General features: G+C 36.2%; 1 protein-coding gene across 1 annotated transcript in view; it reads right to left on the reverse strand.

Moving 5' to 3' along the window:
* The window catches only part of LOC150103256 (DNA topoisomerase I, mitochondrial-like), a 364,529-nt gene extending 355,703 nt beyond the window's left edge, over positions 1-8,826 (reverse strand). Inside the window, exon 1 of the mRNA XM_090398605.1 lies at positions 8,705-8,826. The gene's annotated coding sequence lies outside the window, so the exon portion shown is untranslated. The remainder of the gene's footprint in view (positions 1-8,704) is intronic.
* Between the last annotated feature and the right edge of the window lie 10,555 nt (positions 8,827-19,381).

Raw genomic sequence — 19,381 nt, forward strand, 5'->3', positions numbered from 1 at the left:
TGGTAGACGAGCATGATGAATCTGCAACTTTTCAATAGTATTAGTATTTAAGGAATCTATTTAATTTGTTTAACTTGCTATTCAATCTGCCTAATGTGCATTCAAAATGTCTAACAGGCGTCTTTATTGAACAACTAGTATTTCAACTTCACACCATATGCTAATACTGTCATTAATCACCAACACTTGAACAGAATACAATTCACCCGTTATGATTAAAAATCTACTTTCCATTTTTTTTTCTTTCTGACATGACTTCCTGAAAATACAAAATCCTCCATCTTTTCTGTTAACACATCTTCTTCCACTGTTACATCCCAGCTACATCTCACTTGCACTTATGATCTTGAATCCAACTGGCTATCAATACTACAAACAGCTTTCCCGTATTCCTAATATACCTCTGGCACCTGTAAATAAATATAATGCTTTGACTCCAGATTTATATATAAAACTAGTATTGATGTTTTCACTCAATTCATTATTAGCTTTAGATACCATTCAACCCCACCTATGTCATGTTACATTCTCTGCCCTTTTCCTTATCCACAGTAGTTAACATTGGTTCTTTTGAGGTTACTCAAAAACTACAAGAGGCACATAGTGCTCAAATTCTTGTGGGAGGTGACCTGTTTTGGTCATCAATGCAAGAACTGAAGGAAGAGTGATGTAAGGAGATCAGCTTTATCCTTGGATGCTGTAATAACAGTGGTGCCATCTGAATAAGGGAGGCGGAAGAATAAATGAGAAGATTTGTCTGATAGCCCAGGGCTTCCATTTGGACAGGAGGCTAGTTTTCTACTGTTGACCTTTTATGAAGTCAGAATGAGATTTGCTGATTTTACATTTATTGTGTGCTTCAAGCACGGGCTGAAACTGTGCAGTAAGTCATTCCACTTGCAGTAAGCTGAGGTTTTTTTTTTTTTTTTACTGACTGCTTTGGCAGTTTTTGTTGAATCAAGGCTTGTAAAGTGCACAAGAATTTGGGGTAGAATGGAGGCCTTCATGTAGTGAGGATCTCTGTGACTTACTGCACATTATGAACAGCTTGTGCACGTGCTCACTTCAGCGGATGTAACTTGATGACTAATGCTCATAGTAGAATGGGACAAAAGGCAGTTTGTTGTCTAAACCTACCGCTAGGTGTGCTCATTAGCTGCAGCACGCTCTCTGTGCCAGTTGGCATGCTATTTAAAAAGTTCAATCATTTTTTGAATACCCCTCATAACCAAGTGAAAAAAAAATTGCAACATTTATCTCTGATCCAGAGTATTTTTGTAATAAGGTGTGACACCTTTTGACTATTTCTATATGGAAATATGACTTCTGCATTACTGCATCCTTGGTATCACTGCTGGGTCTGGCTCCCACTGATGAGACCTCAATAAAGGTTAAAACTAGTCTGGGAAGTAGCCCTTCCTATAATGCAATTGATGTGAAATCATTAGACTCTATATACAAATAGCGCAGTCTTGCAAACTTTGTTTGCTCACACTAGAATAAAGGATAAACCAAGAATATAATTTCTTGGCATCTTTAATTTATAGTATAACCAAATTAATAAACTTTTGGCAGAGTCTAGTCTCTCAAGCAACAGTATTGAAGAGGGTAGTCAGTTCAGGAAGTTAAGGCAGATGTAGTCCTAAAGGAATGCTAGTTTCTATATACTAATGCCAGAAGTATCAGGAACAAGAGGGAGGGGTTTGGGGCATTGGTTAGCGCAATCTCGTCAAAAGTTATAGGGATTAGTGAGACTTGCATAACAGTAGATGATCTAGTTACAGGAATATAATGTAAAGGGTTTAGTATTTTCAGGGAAGATACAGAATATAAGATGGGGAAGGGGGTACTGTTGATGATAATGGATGAATAGCAGCAATGTTCTTTTGAAACAATCTAGTGTGAGATTAAGATAAAATGAATAGCTGTCTGCTGCTATAGGCTAGGGGGTTCCAGGTATAATCTGCAAAAGATGCATTAACCAATTAGTACAGAGGTTGGCAACGCAGCACCCACAGTGAATTTTTAGTGTGCCCTCAGAGAAATTATCGTAAACCGTTTTGGAGCTCACAGTGGTAATTTTGCAGCGTAGATCACAGTATACCTGAGAGATACATTCATTACTAGTATGTGCTAAAATGTAAGAAAAAATAAAGAAAAAACATTGCAAATATAATACATGATAGTACAAATTAAGTGAATATCAAATCCGACATTATTGCATAGCCGAATATAGAAACTACAAGAGTTTCATCCCGAATATATAGAAACTAAAAGTTTCGGTGGAAGCAAGCATTTAACCGTCAAAGAATATTCGTGTTAACACTAATGAAGGTCTTCTGATGTAGGTTTGGGAAACCTACATCAGAAGACCTTCAGCACAATTGCCCAAGAATACCAACATTGCCTGCTAGAGGGCACAATCAGGACTTTAGGAGAAATAATGGCTTCCTACTTCTTCCTCACTTACTGTTTTGTTGTGCCTGCGTGCACGTCTTGTACTTAAGTTCTTGAAAATGGCAACGTGATGTTGCCGAAATATTGAAATATATTAAAATGTATATATAGAAGATAATTAAGGGTCATCTAGAGCAGCGCTTCCCAAACTGTGGGCCGCAGCCCCTTTGGGGGCCGTAGGTTTTGTTGAGGGGGGGCCGTGAAATAATGTAAACAAATTTAAAATGTTTTAAGACTAAGTAGATTTTTTTTTATTTTAAAAGAAACGTATTTAACTTTTATTATTTATTATTTCTTTTTTGTTATTTTTTATATTTTAATGGAAAAATTCACACATTGGTGTTGGTTCACAAACTTTGCTTCCTGCGTATTTCGGTGCTTAATGAATATTAGTAAATATTGCTTATTCATATGTTTCATTTCAAAGCAGTGGTTAATTGTATTTACTTCGAATGCTCTCCAGGGAAGCTCCAAATCTTCCTGTCCCTTTCACGCGTTCATAATCAGTGACTGTTAATATCGACTTTATATACATATCAAAACTAGTTTTATATTATCACTGTCATTTGAGCTAGTTTTCTGTTACCAATAAAAGTTTCGCATATACAAAAGCTTAAACAAGTTCATGTGGGGAGTAACTCGCTTGCAGTGGTAAACAACACCTCTCCTTAACAGCCACTATACTGCAGAGGCAATAAAAACAAGTACTTTTATTATGAATAAGGTATGAGGAGTCTGTGTAATATATTTCTCAACAAATAGTGCAATTAGAGACAACTGGGATAAAAATACACTAATTAATGAATCACATGTCCCCTCATACAGAAACTATGCTGTATAGACTGAAGCAAAACCATATGTTGCATGGGCAAACACAGTATCTAACTAAAAACTATTATTATTAATTAGATGTGTGCAAGTTCGATTTCCCAAGGCAGCAATAAAATTCAACCAAATGTGTTAAAATTCGTAAAAGTGTTATCTTAACAAGTTCCTCGACCACTTAAACAACTGCCATCAAGATATAAAATTGACTATGGAGATTGAAGAAAATAGTTCCATTTGCTTCCTAGATGTTAAACTCACCAAGATGCCTGAATCAATTAAAGTCTCTATTTTTAGAAAGCCAACACACACAGACAGATATTTGCATGCGTCCTCCCATCACCATCCAGCGCAAAAGTTGGGTATTATATCAACTCTAGCGAATCGTGCAAGATCTGTACTGTCAGATGAAGAAGAACTAAAAAAGGAACTACAACATCTTAAATGGACCTTTAAAAACAATGGCTACTCTCTAAAAAGTATTAACAACCAATTATCCCGCCACCAACGTAACAACGTAGAGACACAAGACGACTCCAAAGGTCATATCGTCTTGCCATATATCAGCACACTATCCAAAAAGCTGAGCAGAATTCTAAAGAAGTTTAACATAAAAACGTGCTTCTCGACTCTGCCAAAAATAAGATCACGCTTCAACAACTATAAACAACCTCACAACCTTCTACAATTCCCAGGTGTATACAAGGTCACTTATGAATGCGGAAAGCCTTACTATGGACAGACAGAAAAATCTATCTTACTACGTCTCGAAGAACATCAGAGAGACATTGCTTATAAGAGAACCAGAGCTACTGCTCTGTCGGGCCATGTCCTGCTTTCAATAAACACGAACAACGAAGGCCACCAACATGAAATAGATTGGACATTGACTTCAAACCTACACATCAGCCATGATGAAATAGAGCGCCGCATTGTCGAGTCAAGGGAAATCACCTTAGACCCTTTTCATTTGAATAATAATCTCAGCTATAATTTGGCAGACTCTTTCAACTCTACTATTAGATACTGGAGATCGCGTGATTCCACACACGCACAGGTGTACAACAATGGAACTTTAACTCGGACTGTAGTTCAAGCTCATAACTGTAATTTACAGTCGAATATTATGGCTTTATAGTTGTATAGCTTTAGAGTGTGTCAATGTTAATTTAAGTGTCTTTTATTGTCTTTCTATGTTCTTATCGCCTGAAGAAGTCATTTTTGACGAAACATGTTGCGTTTTTTTCAAATAAATGTCATTGTGTTATAATTCTCGGGTTTAAGTCAGTTAATTTAAAAAATGAATATATTTTTTTTTTTTTTTTTAAAAAAATCAGCTAATGCCTTTTTTATTCCCGTATACGGGAGTAGGCGAGGCCATTTAGCCCTATCTAACTTTTGGAGACTGAGTGGGCAGTTCAATCTCAACTGGTACAAATCAGAGATAGATGGCCCAAGGGTATCACTAATTAACCAGTACACAGTGAAGAGAGACAGCTCAAATGTGCCGCGATCTCGTAGTCCCTACCTCTAACGCAATATATTTAATGTCTGAAATAATGTGGGTTCTACGGTCGATTTTCTTGAGTTTACGGAACAAAAAACCCGAGTTTCTGGGAGGAAAAACCCGCTTGCCCGTGCCAGAGATCGACTAACTTGGGAACTAGTCGAAAAAAGGCTTAGAAAAATTTCCTCTAGTCGCTGACTAGACTCGAAACCAAGTCTTCCTTCGTGCGGCCAAGCACCGTGGTGTGCACACGCCACATCCACTGAGCTACACAGGCTCTCATATATATATATATATATATATATATATATATATATAATGAATGTTATGGCAGTTTCACATATGGAATTCGGTTGAAGAGAGTTAGCATTTCAACTCAATTGTCAGCTATGCTTTTATCTTTTGGTTATGTGATCTTTTGTTAATACCGCACCAATCATATGCACGTTTTAATAACCTGCCTTTGCTGTCTGTTTCGCGTTAGGCTTAATTATCTTACAGGGAGAAAAGTCACAAAATAGAAAAATGTTCCTGGTCCAGGGATTCCCTTATTCAGGTAATATTCACTAATTTCATGTTATCAGTCTGTGGTGTGCCAGTATTGGTAAGTAGTAATGTTATTTGATCTATTCCACGTTAAAACATTTAACCCTGAGTTGAATAAGTGGCTGATAAAAAATTTAAAAAAATTCCCGCGAACAATCAGAAGAAGCAGAAACAGACTCAAAAAAAAGGACAGTATTTCATATTTTACGAGACAGCCCCCATCGTCTTCAGAACCAAATAGTAAGAGGCAAAAAACGTAATATATGCATTTGATTTTTGCAATATTTTCTGTGTATGTTCTGTATTGAATATAAATACAATAAATATTATAATAATATATCTCTCTATTATGATTTTTTTTCGTGGGGGCCATGAAATATTTTAATTTTTGCAAAGGGGGCCCTGACATCCAGAAGTTTGGGAAGCACTGATCTAGAGGAAGCAATATCAGACTGTCCAAAGTCAGGAGGGTTAATCAGGTAGGAGTTGGATGAGTAGTATCATTAAGCATAAGCTGCAAAAGAAGAACATGTTGCGGGGGATATATAAGGAGAAAGGTGACCAGCAAACTCGTGAACACCACAAGGGGTCAGGCAAGAAGGGTGACCAGTATGGTAAGGAAGGCAAAATCAGATGATGAGAAGACACTAGAACAGAACAAAGGAAATCCCAAAGTTTTTTTTTTTTTTTTGTTACATGGCAAGTAACATGAACAATGAATGTGGAAAGATAATCTTAATGAGTGCTGATGGGTGATGAAGTGACAGAAGCAGATAAAATAGTTCAGTTACTGAGTGACCACTTTTGTGGGTATATCATTCAAGCAAGGTTGCTCCTGTGAGATATGTGACAGGCACTGATTTGGGAACAGAGATGGATGAATTGGAGGTTCTTAGGATACAGAAGAATCTCAATGTAAACTGGCAATGCCTCTGACTAAGCTCTTTAAGTATCAGATCTTCTAAGGGAGTTAGAGTGGACAGAGTGCAAAAAATAAATCCTATGCATAAGGGAGGTATTAAGACTGCAGTAGCAAATTATAGACCAATCTGTATCTCAGGAGTAGTAAAAGTACTGAAAAGGTTTGTTAAAAAGAGAATTTGGAAATGGTTGGATAAGATTACGATACTCTATGAAGGCAACATGGCTTAGTAATTCATTAACTTTTTATAATAGAGCAACAGTTGAGTTGGATAAAGGTAAATGACTGCATGATGATTTTGCAAAGGCCTTTGACAAAATACCACACAGACCTCTGTTACATAAATTGCAATAAACGGGGTGAATATGATACAAGTTATATGGATATGATGGTGGAGCGATGGACAGATATCAAAAAGTAGACTCCAGGAGAATGTAAGCAACTTCTCATGTGCCACAAGGTTCTGCATAGGACCACCACTATTATTTAATTTGTACATAAATGAGATAGGAAGTAATCTCAAAGGAAATATTCAGTTGTTTGCTGATGATGCAAAATTAGGTAGAATACAGTTAATCAAAGCAATGTGGAGAGATTGCAGGATAATTTAAACAGGCTGTCAAGTATGGGCAAAACATAATGTTTCTGTTTAATGTGTAGAAAGGTAAGGTTATACCTTTTGGGATAAATAGATTATAAGCTGAGTACCATACTGGTGGAACTGTACTCCAGGAAACAGATGAATCTAGGGATTTAGGGATTGTTTAGAGTTAACTTTTAGAGGATATATTACTAAGGTAGTTCATAAGATAACTTGGATATTGAAGAGCACACTAACAAGTAGAGACAAGGAATTGTTATTCCTTTTTATAAGACCTTGATACATCCACATTTGGATTACTGTGGTCAGGTCTGGTCACCCAGGTTTCTTGTGGATGAGGAAGTAGTGGAGAAGATCCAGAGGCAAGTGACAAAGATGGTGAGTAGTCTGTAGAATGCTACCTCCCATGAGGACATATTGATGCTCTGCAGGTTGTAGAAGTTGGTTGAAAGGTGAAAACAGGGAATATGGCAGAAATATCTAAGTTACTTAAAGAGCTTTATAGGAATGATGCAGAGGAAGTTTTTCATCACTTGGCTAGAGGGAACAGGACAAAAGGTTATCCCTGAAAGCCAAGTATGAGTGTAGTTAATAGATGCGATTTTTTGTTTTTGCTTAGAGTGTAAATGAATGCAATGGGTTGTAAGAGTTAGTTGCAAGTGATTTGTCTGTTAATGGTTCAAGGAGAAGTATGAAATATATTTTATGAATAGTTTCAGTCTTCAGCAATGAGCCTTCAGACCCATTGGAGGTGTCTATACTATAATAATAATAATAATAAAAAAACTATCAGTTATGATTAAAAGAATCATGCATATCCAGTTTAAGATGGGAATACACTCAAGCCTAGATGGGCTATGAGTTATAGCTGTTTTTCATCATTATTATTTTTAGTTTTGTTTAAGGCTGTTTCATTATCTTTGAGGAATGAAAGGCTATAGGATTTATTAATTACGAAATTTTCTTTCTTTCTTTCTTTTTTTTTTTTTTTTTGTAGGATGACATAAGATCTGGTGGGCATAATCATTTATATATAAATAAAATATTATAACCTTGAAGTTATTCACTTCAAAATGTTAATGTCCACTGCACTTGGGATGGGGGAGGTTGAAATCGGTTCTTTAATTCTTTATTTAGTCAAACTTATTTTATTCATCAGGCGACCAAATCTGTGGTCGTTTCCACTGACATACAATGATTTGTTCCAACGGGTGGCTAAATCTACAATTGGTCCATCATCACCCCCCTCCCACCCAATACTCCTAGTTTTCCGGATTTAGCTCATCCAACTTCTCACAGAATAACATCACCGCCAAACATGTAACTCCAAAACATTCAAATGTAGTCTATCGGGTACTGATAATATATATGTCCTTTAGTCGATCAAATTCACTCCGTGAACTATATTGGTGTACTTTTCTTTGGCTCATTAGCAATTAGGGAAATTCTTAATTCAGTCCTATCATACGAGACAGCAGTCTCCACTTCCTTACTCTTCTTTCGCTGTCGGCCACTTTTTCATACATTCTCTCATTACATACTTTCCTATTTCAAATCATGTGTGATAACTGAAACGAATTCTTTCACTTCTACCCTCTGTAAATTAACAGCTTCACAAACATCCTTGATCTTCGCATTTGGGAGAAAGGTTTGGTTATTATTATTTTTTTATTATTAAGTATACCTCTTATGGAATTAAAGCGGTCAAATAGTGTTTTATTTTCTACACAAAGTATATCTCGTAATTGAATTCTGAAAAGAACCTACTGTAATAATACATTTACCATTTATTAAACTGATATATAAATTCAGCTTTTGGTAGAAAATACAAAAACGTTTAACTTACTAAAGCTGAACTAATGAAATATGTCAGCGAACATTCGAATACCAATTCAAAGAATTGCTAACTACATCGATGCATTTCATCCTACAACAGAAACTATCATTCTTTCGCTCAGCACTTAAAACCACAACTGACACGAGAGAACACATGTTCCTTATTACAACATTTGTTTTTCACGCGAAATCTAGGTTTCGAGATTAAACAGCTGATGGCATCATCCATGAAGGAAAAATAAGTAAAAATATTATTTTTATTCCATGAAATTTCCAAGGAGTCATAAAATAGTAACAGTCAAAATTCATTAAAACCTTAAATAATATGTATCGTCAAAACTATTCATAGAATAACAATGATAAATAAAACAACAATAAATAAATAAATTGTCTATCAGCATTTATTCCAAATAGGGAGTATGCGAAGCTTCCTTTAAAAGAGAAAAGTGTTACCACATCTGACTGTTTCGAAAATTTTGGAGTTTTATAATAATAACACCTCCATAACGCGTCCTGTAGATGTGCTGGGACTTCATGGAGATCTAGGATGCCTTTGCAAAATAGCAATTTTCATTGAACTCATAATATAAGATGACATTAAGGCTAAATGTATCCAACATTCAGCCTAAATGTTGGAAACTGACAGAAAAATCTTGCTACTACTACCCTTCATTATCAGCAGCTTTTTTTTTTTTCGTTTCTAACCAGAATTTATGAATTTAAGGGTAAAGAATACATGGAGAATAGCAATTTTTGTTAAACTCGTTTCGCCTTAAATGTTGGAAACGTGTAGAAATCTTGCCACTACCCTCCATCATCACTGGCAGTTTGTTTCATTTCTACCGAGGATTTATGAACATAAGGGAAAAAAGTTTCTTATTATTATTATTAACATTATTAAGTTCAAGAACTTATCGTGGGAGGTCACTTCATTCTCTACAATCCACGTCTGGCTACTTAATCCGAACGTTTGCGGCTCAGTCAGTATCGACGATGTTCTTTGGTCGAAAAGAGATGGATTAGAATTCTGTCTAGCAGGCGAAGTGTTGTAAGGGGATTTTCATTTAAAGGTTAGTGAACCACCTCATTTGACATGAAAGATTCCCTTACGGAAATTCAGGTTTTTTTTCATCCCGCGAAACAGGCAAACTGTTCAGAAGGAGGGAGTGACAACTGGTGCGAACATGTATGGCAGTGGTGTGAACAACTGTTGTGAATAGTATAACCTTCCTCTATAGAGGGAGGATACTATTCGCACCAGTTGTCATACTTGTTCTTGAATTCTCTCTCCCTCTCTCTCTCTCTCTCTCTCTCTCTCTCTCTCTCTCTCTCTCTCTCTCTCTCTCTCTCTCTCTCTCTCTCTCTCTCTCTCTCTCTCTCACACACACACACACACACACACACACACACACACACACACTACATCCCATCCAAACGCAATTCATTCCAATCAACTCTGTGAGAGATAATGGATGTACTCACGTCCTTTGCCATCCCTCCTTAAAATGAAAAATTCCATCTAATGAAATTATATAACCCTTTCAGAAGTTTGTAAGTCTCAATCACATCACCACTGTTTCTTCTGTTTGCAGCCCACAAATTCTCAATCTGTATTCATAATCCTGATATCATTTTTAACACTTTCATTTGTACTCTCTCCACTGTATCAAAATCACCAGGAGACCATACCTGCGCGCAATAGTCGAAGTGAGGTCTTATAAAGGCTTTATAAAAAGGCAAAATGACTTCCTTATCTTTACATGACAAAGTTCGTTTTAACATTGGAATTATCCTCTGAGTTGTATTTACAATTTTTTGCTATATGACCCTTGAACTTCAACTTCTTATCTGCTAAAACTACAAGATCCCTAGCCTCATCAGTTTCTGCAAGCAAGATCCTACCAATATAATACGACATTGGATATCAATCACACCAAAGTATGAGTTTGCATAAAAATGTATTTCTTATATTGTTCTTTCCTATTTCGAATTTGTCTCGCTTGAAAAAGTTGAGAATGGCTAATTTTTTTGATACTTTCAATTTTTTTCGCCTTAGATTTATTAACATTGAAATGATAGCCATTTTCATACCTTCAGCCTATTCAAATCATTCTCATGTACTGCATATCAGCAACACTCCTGATTACCCTATCCATCTTTGCATCATCAATAAATAGCTATATGTCACATTTCAAATCCTTCCCAATATCATTAATGTGCAGATTGAATAACAATGGATCAAGGACAGATCTTTGAGGCACACCACTGATCACTTTGAATCCTACAGATTCACACCCCCACCTCGCATATACCACTTTTTGATATCTGTTAGTGAGCCTTCCTCTTATCCATGCAAATAATTTAAATCCAATTACATATTCTCCAATTTATGTAACAGTTTTCCATTCTGTATTATGTTAAAAGCTTTAACAAAATCCAAAAGTATCATAATGTATCCATTTCCCTTGTCTAACTGAGTGGTAACATTATTATATAATTTGAGCAAGTTGCTAAAGCAATACCCTCCTTTAGTAAACCCATGCTGTTCTTTGTTCTAATGGCACTTAAAGCATCTTCATACAAGACAAAACATACAAAATAATCATTTACTATATTCGACCGGTTCCCGAGTTAGTCGAACTCTGGCACTGGCAAGTGGTTTTTTCTCCCGGAAACTCGGGTTTTTCGTCCCGTAAACTCAAGAAAATCGATCATAGAACCCACACTATTTCAGACATTAAATATATTGTGTTAGGTTAAGTTAAGAGAAAATAAATCCCTCATTATTTTAGCTGATTTTTTTATACTGCTAAGATTATTATGCTTACGAATTGCCCTAGTGTTGTACTACCAGATGTTGACTTACGCTTGGACTCGCCGATAGTTCTTCGGCATGAAACTCTTAGATTTCGATCTCCGAGTTTCGTATCCTGCTTTAAAATAATGAGGGAATTATTATCCCCTTAACTTAATTTACACCGCCGGAAAAAAATAGCCTCTTCGCTCTTTATTATATTGTGTTAGGGTTAGGAACCACGAGATGGCAGCGCTAGTTGAGCCGTCTCTTCACTGCGTGCCACTTAATTAGTGATAGTCCTGGGACAGCTATCTCTGATTAGGTACCAGTGGAGATTGGACTGCCCACTCGGTCTCCAAAAGTTAGATAGGGCTAAAACGGCCTCACCTATTCCCTATATGGGAATAAAAGGAATTTAGCTGATTTTTTTATACTGCTAGGATTATTATACTTATGAGTACTATATGCATATACATATGTAACGTATGTGTATATGGAATGTATAGGTATATGAAATATAAATATATGATTATGATTACTATTATAAAACTTTCATGGAAGCAAAAGACTCATGAGTTGGATAAAAATGATCATATTTAAACGAAAACTGTGTAAAATTCTAAAAATAATCAAAGTCTTGTGTGATCCTTTTTTTAAATTCATTTGTCATATCGCAAAACTGCCTTGAAGATGCATCATCCGATATAATAATAATTAATAGTAGTAAACCTCAAAGGAGTCAAAAGAATCCTTGTGGGTGGTCCCACTGTTATCCACACATTTTATCATATCACACCTTAAATATGTTCACTATCTCTGGTTTACGACACTCTCAGGCAATGCATTCCGATCATTCACCACTCTCCATTCAAAAAACCATCTCCTTTCTCTCTCACACTCCTTATACCGCTTCCAGGGATGACCTCTTGTTCTCTTCCTATCATATTAATCTGGTAATAACCCATTAACAGCTATTATGTTTCGGTCATATCCCCACTCCTACTCAAATCCACCAATTTCTGAAAATTTCATTTTCTCAGCCTGTCTTTGTACTCAACATTCCAGAAATCAGAAACTACCTTAGTCAATCGTCTCTGGATCTTTTCCAATATATCCTGATTATTTTGAAAACCAGGTGACCAAAATCTGTGCACAGTAATACATATGTGGCCTGATCAAAGCTTTATACAAGAAAAGCATAACACCCTTACTTCTAAAAGTCAGTGTGCTCTGTATCATTCCCACTATTCTTCGTACTGCCCTCACAATTTTAGCAATATGCTCCTGAAATTTTAGGTTCTTCTTCACAAGCATTCCCAGATTTCTCATCATTTCTTATCTTCACTACATCTTCCAATATATTTCCACCGATTATGTACTGTATATCGCATGTTTGCTTCCCAAATTTCAAAACCCTTACACTTCGCAACATTGAATTGTGATCCCCACTCATGTACCCATTCAGATAGTGTATTCAAATTCTTTTGGAAAGCCACGGCATCCGCTCTACTCTTGATAGCTCTCCTCCGTATATCTACTTCAGATATCGCTCCTCCGTAGACAACTCGCTGATACCTATCTGGCAGTTAATCTGCAATCAAGTGCACTAATCTACTGTTTAGCCTCATTCGTTCCAATATAATGACCAGCTTGTCATGCGGCAATTTTTCAAAGCTTTTTGCAAACTAATATACCACTGTATATACATCACCCATTATGCTCACCAAAGAGTATTTTTCTGTTGTCAACTCATTTCTAAACCATTGTCCCTCTCTGAAACTTTAACCACAACTCCAGATGCACAGATGTATAATTCAAAGCATTAGTCATCTCCTCCCTTATGAAACGGAATAAATTTTTCCTCTTTCCACTCCTTCGGAACTTGAACCAGTCTAACAGTCATGTTAAACAGATATGTAAAAGCTGTTGTTAGCTCCCCAAAACATTCCCTCAAAACACGTGGTGCAATAACATCAAGTTCTACAAGAGAGAAAATCACCTGCCTGAGGTAATTTTTTCTCAAAAAACTCCAGAAATTCATTTTCTTTGTCCCCAAGATAGTCTCTTGATTCCAGTTTCCATTACTATAATTAAAGTGACCCATAATGATAACTCGTCTCTTGATAACCAGGCTAATTTCCTGATTCTAATTCTCCTATAGGCTTTACCAAGCATATAGGAAAATTAGCACGATCTAATACTACATGCTTATAAGTCACCATGCATAAACACATTGAGTTTAATGACCAGGGGATACGAATGATGATGTGGATGGTATACATCGACAATTAAGTTGAATGAAGGGAGGGCAAGTAATTATTGTTGGAATTATTATGGGCAATAATTATTATGGGAATTATTATATATAATTATTATTTCACAAGGAGAAAGGAAAATGGAATTTGTTCAGTTATTAAGCAATAATTACCTCCAGCAGCATGTAATGGAAAGAACCAGAGGCTTGAGAACGATAGATATAGTTATTGTATCACATATTTGTCTTAACAACTTCCATCTGTTGATGAGTAAGTAACCATATAGTCTTGACGTGGAAGGTGTCTAAATGTGTGGAATTTGTAGTTGAGTTGATATGTGTGGAAATGCAGTCTGGTAAGTATGAAAAACTCCAGAGAGTGCTTGGAACAATGCAACGGCATGAAAAACTGCAACAGGTGGATGTTGATAGTGCAGGAATGTAGTAAAGCAATGCTTGAAGGAAGTAAAAGCAGACTGCATATGTAGAATGAGTAGGAAAAATGAAGTGGATGTTAAACAGATGAATAGTATCATTAGTAGAGCTAAAAATTAAAATGAAGTAAAATTTTCTGGAGGGAATTTAAAGAGAAAAGTGATCAACAGGCACATGAGAAGAGTGACCAGTATGGTGAGGAAGACAAATCAACAATACGAAATTCGTGTTGCTGACCATAGATAATCCCGAAGGGTTCTTTCGGTATGTGGCAAGTAAAAGGGAGAATGATTATGGAAATATAATTTAAAAAATGCCGATGGTAGGGGGTAATTGAAGCAGACGATGCAGTCGACTTATTAAGTGATCACTTTGCAAATGACTTCATCAAAGTTGAGATATTGTAGTAAAGTAGCAAGAGTGTCCAGAGCTGATGTGAAAATAGAAACTGAAGATGAACTGAAGGTGAGCAGAATATCAAAGAAGCTTGGGGAGCATACAGCTATCGGATTATATGCATATCAGCTCGAGTATTACGAGAAGATGATAGGAAATTTGCAGCTTCTTCGACCACAATGTTTAAATTAAATCTAACAGGTAGTTTCGTCCCAAAAAAGTGGAAAGAAAGTAAAATAGTTCAGTGCATAATGGAGGACTGGTTGGTAGTAAATTATCGACCGATCAGCATCTGAGTAGCGTTGCTCAAGGTATCGAAGAAGCTAGTTAATATCAAGATATAAAAATAGGTAGACAAGGCATGGCATGCTATTTGGGACAACATGTTTTTGTGATGGGTAGGTCATGCCTCAGTAAATTACTTATCTTTTATAATAGAGTAACAGCTGATTTGCATAATAGTAATGCGCACAGTGATAATGCTGAACTTTACAAAGGCTTTTGACAGAATACTGCATGGATTTCTGATGAATAAATCAGTGTAAATGGGGATAGATATGTATTTGCGGTGTGGATAAGAAACTGGTGTAAGGAGAGATGACAGAGAGTAGTTTATTTAGGAGTAGAGTCCAGTAGAAGGCCTGCAACTAGTGACGTGCTGCAAGGCCTTGTGCTTCTTGGGCCACTACTATTTAATTTGTACATTAATCATATAGAAAAGTTAAGGATACTTATCAGAGAACAATTATTTAGTTGTTTGACGACGATGCAAAATTGGCTAGATCACCAGTTAATAAAGATAATGTTGAAAAATTAATAGACTGGCAGAATGAAACCAAAAATCATGGATATAGTTCGCCCACCATTTCTAGACCCCTTCTTGGCTTTGTGCCAAGAATAGTCGATTCATGCTGAAGGGGAGAAAGAAATGAAGGATGTACGAATTGGTCGCCAACATGCGAAATCACGTGCTTTCTTGTCTGTCGCTGTACTAGTACTAGCTTGATTTTTGTTGTTCTCTTTTTGCATTTTTTTTTATTATTAATTTGTATGATGGATCCAGTACAGTCAACAAGTTCTGTAGTTAAACGTTTCAGTAGCTCTTGCAAAAGAATATTGAATAATGTGCTGACATTCTGCGAAAAAGAATCGTCAGAAGGCAGTCTTCTTGTTCCCCTTTCTCAAGTCATAAAACGTGCAAGTGCAATTGCGGGTGTATCGTGGGCGACTGTTAAAAGAATTCGTAGGGAATCAAAAGGTGAAGGTAAGCCAAAATTTAAATCTCCAGAGAAAGAAAACTATCGAAACCGTAGCTTTGAATGATTTTGATGTAGACGTTATAAGAAGAGCTATTCACGAATTTTACGTATTCGAGAAAAGAGTGCCAACTATTCTGAACTTGATTCCTGTGCTTAAAGAAAAAATTAATTTTCCTTGGAAAAGAGAAACTTTAAGGAAAATACTTCATGAAATCGGATTTTGTTTTAAAAAGTCCCAGAATAAAAGGAAACTTATCATGGAGCGAAGTGACATTGTTTTATGTAGAACGCAGTATTTGCACGTATTAACACTCTACGTACATTTTTCCAACTGTTATACAAGCAAAATAGTTACGCTTTAAAAACAACAATGTTCGTAAAAGAAAAGCTAACTTTTCCGACCTGTAATAATAAACAAACTGAGTTTGTTTATTATTACATCCCAGAAGACTGACTGATTACACTATTATTGGAATGGATTCTCCTTTTTCTGACATGCGTAGTAGTTTCGAGGGACCTCAAATCGGTGGGCGAACTATATCAGTTTAACGTGGCCAAGTGTAAGGTCATGCGTTTTGGGATGAAAAGATTACTTACTTCCTATCATATTGATGGAACTATACTCCAGAAAACTAAGGAAGCCACTGATTTAGACGTGCTGGTAAAAACAGACAATTGAAATTTAGATGACACAATCTTGATTGCTATACATAATCTGTCACCTAAATTTCTTGGGGATGCAGAGAATGTTGAGGGGGATCCAGTAGCAAGTGACTGGTGGCAGGTAACTCAACTTATGAGGATAGGTTAAAGATCTGTAGGTTACAGAATTTAGCTGTTAGGCAGAAAAGAGATGATATGATTGGCATACTAATTGATGATGATGATGATGATGATGATGTGCAGCCTGTTTTCTACCCACTGCAGGGTAAAGGTCTCTCTCATTGGAGAAGTAGATCTAACCCTCCTGGTTGGGTCTGCTTCTCCCATAGTGACCTAGTCCATCTTCGGAGAGTGTTTATTCACTTGTATGAATGGATGTATGAAGGTGAAAGACAATCACAAACATCCGTGGTTAGGCGGGATTCGAACCCGCAGCCTCTTGGCTGGAGAACAGCTACACTGTCAGCCAACCAGGCTGGCTGGCATACATTTGTGAACGGTTTTTACAGGATGGATATAGATGCAAATTTTTAGAACAGGTCTTATGGGGGGGGGGAATTGGGGCTCATCCTTGGAAATTGAGCTTAGCAAGGATGTGAGAAGTAGTCTTTTTAGATTGGAGAGAATGAATGAGTAGAATAGGTTGCCAGGATATGTCGTGAGTGCGATGATTGTGAATGACTTCAAAGTGAAGAATGACAAATGTAACGTGAATATTGGACACTACTTGGCATAATGTTTAGGGCATCTCTCGGGGAATCTATGGAGTCGCCCCTGCCATAGTATTATAATAAAGGTAAGAGTTAATATTATTGCATAAACTAAATTCTTGACTTCCTATCCAAAATAAAAATCATAACAACACCATCCTGTACTTAGATCAGTTATTCAGGTATATACCAAGTACATCGGTTTAAAACGAATGTATAAAAGTGCATTTCTTAATAGTATCACATATACTGACACTGTTTATTATTATAATAACTGAAGAAGCTATATTTGGTTTGCATAATGTGGAGCCAACAGATTTCAGTAATATTTCAAAATTTCAAATTTCATTTATTTTTATTTTTTTATTGTGGCTATCACCCATGAATGGTCTTTGTAAAACAATATTACATTAGTACTGTGAGTGAGCTAAGGATTTTTTCTTGTTTTATTAAGATTTTATATATGCATATGTTGTTGTTGTTGTTGTTGTTGTCGTCGTCGTGTGGGATTTTTCCTCATTCGTCCCTTAGGACAGCTGAGCTCTTCCAATGAGGGATGTTTTAAGTATGTATTTTTTGACTGTAGACCTTTGTGTGTGTTCATGGGACAGTTAGCCTGTTCTGAGGGACGAAAAACCCGAGCTTCCGGGTGAAAGAAACCCTCTGCTTCCGGATGAGACCGGCCGTCTCACCTTTAGTCGAAAAAGAGACCAGATGACGGTTCCTCACGTCATAGACGGGAATCGAACCCAGATCTCTCTGACCAAAGGACTTCCTCCGTAGCTCACTCGTCAATACCAACTGAGCTACAGAGGCTCTCTCTCTACACCCGGTGATGAAATTATCTCGCACCTCATTATATTAGGAAAGAATTATTAGTCTTTCATATTGTGCTTTAATAGAAATGAGCTTATAGTAGAAAGAAAAGAATATCATTTCAAATATATTTTTTTATGGAAAATGAATTTATATAGGAAAAAAATGAATTTTTTACTATCTCATTCTACTTCCTAAGTCTGACTGAAAAAGGGAAAGTGCTGGATTATTAATGTACGTACATTAACAATTAATGATAGCTTAACTCATACTGTAATGTTCTAACACTTCAATATCTATCATTCTGGCCTACTGGGAAAAAAAAAAAAAAAAAAAAAAAAAAAAAAAAAACAGTTATAGGTTTGGTTCTAGTTGTCAACCACTGACTTATCCTCTAAGCCAGTGCTTCCTAAACTTATGGATGCCAAGGTCCCCTTTGGAAAAATTAAAATATTTCACGAACCCCCCCTCCGAAAAAAATTGTAATACAGATATATATATTATAATATTTATTGTATTTATATTCAATACAATTTATATTCAAGATTTTGATTTGTAATCTTTTTTGTGTTTCGTTTCAATACCTTTGAAACGAAACTTATATGAATAAGCATATATTTGCTAATATTCATCATTCGCCGAAATACGCAAGAAGAAAAATTTGTTAATGTGCGATTTTTTCATTAAAATATAAAAAAGAACAAAAAAGAAATAATAAATAATAATAATTAAATACGTTACTTTGAAGATTAAAAAAAACATCTACTGTGTCTTAAAACATTTTAAATTTGTTTTCATTATTTCACTCCCCCCCCCCCCTCAACAAAACTTACGACCCCGGGGCCGCGACCCACAGTTCTGGAAGCGCTGCTCTAAGCAATTTTTCAGACATTTCCGGGTTAGTTGATATTTAATACAGACAAGTAGTTTTTTGTTGTTGTTGTTTTATGATATCAACTACTGACTGATTTTCAAAAGATTTCAGGAAAATAGAGTTCCACTTACTCCATATGAGAAATGAGTGGATGCTTTATTCATTGATTTACTGTCTCGGTGTGTTTATAACATATACAATATAATTAAAAATGGACAAGTTGAGTCTGAGCATATTTCTGTGTTTTTTTGCAATACCTATAATAATGCCTGCCTCAAGTTTGCTGTTCGGGTGGGGGGGTGAAAGTTCTGATAAACACCTAGAACAAATATAATATTTTTGTTCTAGTATAAGAAGACATGTCAGAGGTTTCAAAAAAATTCGATGACACAGAGGTGCGGCCGTCATCGAGTTTTTCGTGCTGCAAGAAAAGACCACAACTGAGATTCACCAAACTTTGTGTGAGACTTTAGGGAACCATCT

Source organism: Typopeltis vanoorti, chromosome 9 (genome assembly GCF_054136105.1).
Source record: "Typopeltis vanoorti isolate ZY-2024b chromosome 9, IOZ_Tvanoo_1.0, whole genome shotgun sequence".
In the NCBI taxonomy this organism is placed as follows: Eukaryota; Metazoa; Arthropoda; class Arachnida; order Uropygi; family Thelyphonidae; genus Typopeltis; species Typopeltis vanoorti.